Consider the following 6,000-nt stretch of genomic DNA (forward strand, 5'->3'; position numbering starts at 1 on the left):
TCTGTGGTGGTCCTGACAATTGGGGGTTCTGACAATTAAAGAACAGGGTGAAAGCAGGTTAAAAAGTATGTAGAGAAACAGATGGACTACAGTCAGTAATTGTAGAACTACAAAGTGCTTCTATATGGTAAGTTTTTCAGGATGAACTCAAGTTCATATGCGTGTGAAGGCAGGCGAGCGAATACTTTTGGCAATATGGTGTAATTTATTATGTAGCTGGGCGGTATGACGGTACATTCGGTACACCGTCTTTGATTCCTCATACCGTATGGATGTTTTAATTACCACCATACCGGAGCATAGTCAATACAACAGCTGTAAGCTTCAGTAGGCAGCAAATCATATAATATTCCACCATAGACAGTCGAGAAAGTTACTCTTCACACATTCGATCCCCAGGTGGGGCGGTCCGGGTCCTTTCTGTGTGGAGTTTGCATGTTCTCCCCGTGTCTGCATGGGTTTCCTCCGGGTGCTCCGGTTTCCTCCCACAGTCCAAAGACAAGCAAGTGAGGTGAATTGGAGATACTAAATCGTCCATGACTGTGTTCGATATAACCTTGTGAACTGATGAAGCTTGTGTAATGAGTAACTACCGTTCCTGTCATGAATGTAACCAAAGTGTAAAACATGACGTTAATAAATAATAAACAAACAAACAAACTCTTCACTCAAGATTCATCAGTTCACAAGTTTAATGTCAAACACAGTCATGGACAATTTTGTGTCTCCAGTTTACCTCACGTGCACGTCTTTGAACTGTGGGAGGAAACCAGAGCTCCCTGAGGAAACCCACGCAGACACGGGGAGAACATGCAAACTTCACACAGAAAGGACCCGATCCATCCTACCTGGCGATCGAACCCAGGACCTTCTTGCTGTGAGGCGACAGTGCTACCCACAGAGCCACCGTGCCACCCCTAGTTTCATTTCACCGCCCAAAAACGTGTAGAAGATAGATTGGCTGCCCTAATTGGCCCTAGCTGTGAGTGAGTGACTGAATTTGTGACTTGCCTTTTAGAGCTTTGTTCACTTATTTACTTACTTATAGTAATCAAAACCTTCATTATATACATGGTGAAATTAAAACTTTTTTATTCTGTGTACTGATGACAGTAGAATAAGCCACAGGCATATAAAAAGTCCCAGTAATACAAAAAAAACAAACCATGACATACCGTGAAAATACTTCAGGTCGGTTGCTAAACCAACGTTATAAGCAAACTGGAAGCAGAGATATTTATGGTTGTCCACTTTTCTACAACAGACCAGTGGTCAAGTTGTACAGTGGAGTTTGCAAACATAGTTTTATTTGTTAAAGAGAGAGCCAAGGGTAATTGTACAATACTTAAATATTAAATAAACAATAAAAATTTTATTTATTGCAACTGTTTCATGTGGACTGATTCTATCATATAGTGTGTCATTTTGTGGGGCCAAGCAAAGCTTATAGTACTCAAATCTTCATTATATACATGGCGAAATTAAAACTTTTTATATTCTGTTTACTAATGACAGTATAATAAGTCACAGATATATAAAAGTCTCAGAAATACAAAAAAAACATAACATGATATACCGTGAAACTGTCAGAATCTTCAAAAATACTGTTATACAAATTTTTGGTCATACCACCCAGCACTACTTTATTATAATTATAAGCAGGAAAAATAACCTTTGAACATCTAATTTTAAAATCATTTTATTTTTATGATCAGCTTTATTCAAATCAGGGTCATGCTGAGTTCACCCAGAAACATTACAAGAATACACCCTGTATTCGTGGTAATCCATCACAGGGTGAAACAGCCACAAATCCAGTCATTCACTCACACCTAGGGCCAATTTGGAGCAGCCAATCCATTTTCTACATATTTTTGGGAGGTGAAATGACACTAGAGTGCCTAAAGGAAACCAACTGATACAGGAAAACACACCAAACGCCTAGCAAAGTGACCAGAGATTAGGAATATAATTTATAAACTGGTTAAATAAGTAACCAATCTAGAGGGGGAAGTTTCCAGTTTTAGGACAATGTAAAGGTTGGACAACTTTGATTTCTTAAAACTGAGTTTGTTTGCTCAAATACCTTTGTTAAAATATGCGTTTAATTGTCTAATTACTAAAATTATTCAGTAAGATATACACCAATCAGCCATAACATTAAAACCACCTCCTTGTTTCTACACTTACTGTCCATTTTATCACCTCCACCTACCATATAGAAGCACTTTGTAGTTCTACAATTACTGACTGTAGTCCATCTGTTTCTCTGCATACTTTTTTAGCCTGCTTTCACCCTGTTCCTTAATGGTCAGGACCCCCACAGAGCAGGTATTATTTAGGTGATGGATGATTCTCAGCACTGCAGTGACACTGACATGGTGGCGGTGTGTTAGTGTGTGTTGTGCTGGTATGAGTGGATCAGACACAGCATTGCTGCTGGAGTTTTTAAACACCTCACTGTCCCTGCTAGACTTAGAATACTCCACCAACCAAAAATATATCCAGCCAACAGCGCCCCATGGGCAGCGTCCCATGACCACTGATGAAGGTCTAGAAGATGACCAACTCAAACAGCAGCAATAGATGAGCGATCGTGTCTGACTTTACATCTACAAGGTGGACCAACTAGGTAGGAGTGTCTAATAGAGTGGACAGTGAGTGGACACAGTATTTAAAAACTCCAGCAGCACTGCTGTGTCTGATCCACTCATACCAGCACAACACACACTAACACACCACCACCATGTCAGTGTCACTGCAGTGCTGAGAATAATCTACCACCTAAATAATACCTGCTCTGTGGTGGTCCTGTGAGGGTCCTGACCATTGAAGAACAGCATGAAAGGGGGGTAACAAAGCATGCAGAGAAACAGATGGACTACAGTCAGTAATTGTAGAACTACAAAGTGCTTCTATGTGGTAATTGGAGCTAATAAAATGGACATTGAGTGTAGAAACAAGGAGGTGGTTTTAATGTTATGGCTGATAGATTTATTTGTTCTTGTTGCTCAAACAACTACAGAGATCTTAGGTTCAGTTTTGATGAACTGGAGTGTTGTTGATCTTTTGAGTCTGGCCATTTAATAGCTATTAAAGAAAAAAAGAATCAACAAATTGATTTGAGTCTGAGGCACTAAGTGCATAAAGTCGTGTTTCAGATGAAATTTGTGTGCTGGGAGCAATTTGCCCAGAAGTTTCCTGCTTTAATATCCAATTAAGCTGGTCTGTGTTTGTGGCTACATTTTTATTTAGTATATAACATACATGTATATAACGATAGTGGATGCAGAGCTTTGTTTGCTTATTTATTCTAAAAATTGCACATAAGAATCAGTTTTAATGTCCTTTTTGGGACGAGACAATTATGACCCACAAATCAATCATTCATATTGTCTAGAAATGCTTAAATTTGATGGGGATCATTGTGGGTCCTGCACCCTTTGGAAACACTGCAAGGTACAATAAGAATACACCCTGCTCCAGCTACCCACAGATTCAGAAAGCATTACATACTCAACCATTAACTCACACTCACTCACTCACCGACTCACCCACCCACTCACCCACCCACTCACTCACTCACCCACTTACCCACTCACTCACTCACCCACTTACCCACTCACTCACCCACTTACCCACTCACCCACCCACTCACTTACTCACTCACCCACTTACTCACTCACTCACTCACCCACTTACTCACCCACTCACTCCCTCACTCACTAACTCACCCACCCACTCACCCACTTACTCACTCACTCACCCACTTACTCACCCACCCACTCACTCCCTCACTAACTCACCCACTCACCCACCCACTCACTTACTCACTCACCCACTTACTCAGCCACCCACTCTACCACCCACACACTCACTCCCTCACTCACCCACTCACTCACCCACCCACTTACTTGCTCACTCACTCACCGACTCACCCAACCACCCACTCACTCACTCACTGACTCACTGAACCACCCTCTCACTCACTCACCCACCCACTCACTTACTCACTCACTCACTCACTGACCCACCCACCCAATCACTCACTCACTCACCGACTCACCCACCCACTCACTCACTCACTCACTCAGCCACCCACTCACTCACCCACCCACCCACACACTTACTCACTCACCCACCCACCCACACACTTACTCACTCACCCACCCACACACTTACTCACTCACCCACTTACTCACTCAGCCACTCACTCACCCACCCACTCACTAACCCACCCACTCACTTACTCACTCACTCACTCACTGACCCACCCACCCACCCAATCACTCACTCACCCACTCACTGACCCACCCACCCACCCAATCACTCACTCACCCACCCACCCACCCAATCACTCACTCACTCAGCCACCCACCTACTCACTCACCCACTCACTCACTCACTGACCCACCCACTCACTCACTCACTGACCCACCCACTCACTCACTCACTGACCCACCCACTCACTCACTCACTGACCCACCCACCCACCCACTCACTCACTCACTCACTCACTCACTGACCCACCCACCCACCCACTCACTCACTCACTGACCCACCCACCCACCCACTCACTCACTCACTGACCCACCCACCCACTCACTCACTCACTGACCCACCCACCCACTCACTCACTCACTGACCCACCCACCCACCCACTCACTCACTCACTGACCCACCCACCCACTCACTCACTCACTCACTCACTGACCCACCCACCCAATCACTCACTCACCCACCCACCCACCCAATCACTCACTCACTCAGCCACCCACCCACTCACTCACCCACTCACTCACTCACTGACCCACCCACTCACTCACTCACTGACCCACCCACCCACTCACTCACTCACTGACCCACCCACCCACTCACTCACTCACTGACCCACCCACCCACCCACTCACTCACTCACTGACCCACCCACCCACCCACTCACTCACTCACTGACCCACCCACCCACCCACTCACTCACTCACTCACTGACCCACCCACCCACCCACTCACTCACTCACTGACCCACCCACCCACCCACTCACTCACTCACTGACCCACCCACCCACTCACTCACTCACTCACTCACTCACTCACTCACTGACTCACTGAACCACCCACTCACCTATTTACTCACTCACCTACCCACTCACTCACTCACTCAGCCACCCACCCACTTACTCGAACCCACTTACTCGAACCCACTCACTCACTCACTCACTCACCCAAGGTCATGGTCAAGCTGGTGCTATTGAGAAGAAATGGGTAAAAAGATTACACCCTGGACAGGGTGCCAATTTATCACACACTTAATTACACCAGGGGCCATTTAAAGTACAGGAGAGAGAAAACTAGAATCCAGAGAAAATCACACATGGTGATTATATCAAACTCCTTATAGTTAATGACTAGAAGACAAATGGTTAAAACTCTTGTCAACAGGATCCTGGTGCACCCACACTACATAGTGTGCCATCGTACTGCCCTTTGAGGATTGCATTGCAACTTAGTCCCTTAAACAGTGGTATAAGGACAGTGGTAGCCTAGTGGGTAGGGCTTTGGGCTATTGAAAGCTTGAGAGCTCTGTTGTGCAGCCACTGTTGACCCCTTGAGCAAGGCCCTTAACCCTCTCGGCCCCAGGAGCAACGTATTATGGTTGACCCTCCGCTATGACCCCAGCTTCCAAAGAATTTCGTTGTACTGTAAAATGTATTTAGTCAGCTACTGATTGTGCAGGTTCTCCTACTTAGAAAGATGAGAGAGGTCTGTAATTTTCATCATAGGTACACTTCAACTATGAGAGACAAAATGAGAAAAAAAAATCCAGGAAATCACATTGTAGGATTTTTTAAGAATTTATTTGTAAATTATGGTGGAAAATAAGTATTTGGTCACCCACAAACAAGCAAGATTTCTGGCTCTCACAGACCTGTAACTTCTTCTTTAAGAAGCTCTTCTGTCCTCCACTCATTACCTGTATTAATGGCACCTGTTTGACCTCGT

Source organism: Trichomycterus rosablanca, chromosome 6 (genome assembly GCF_030014385.1).
Source record: "Trichomycterus rosablanca isolate fTriRos1 chromosome 6, fTriRos1.hap1, whole genome shotgun sequence".
NCBI lineage: Eukaryota > Metazoa > Chordata > Actinopteri > Siluriformes > Trichomycteridae > Trichomycterus > Trichomycterus rosablanca.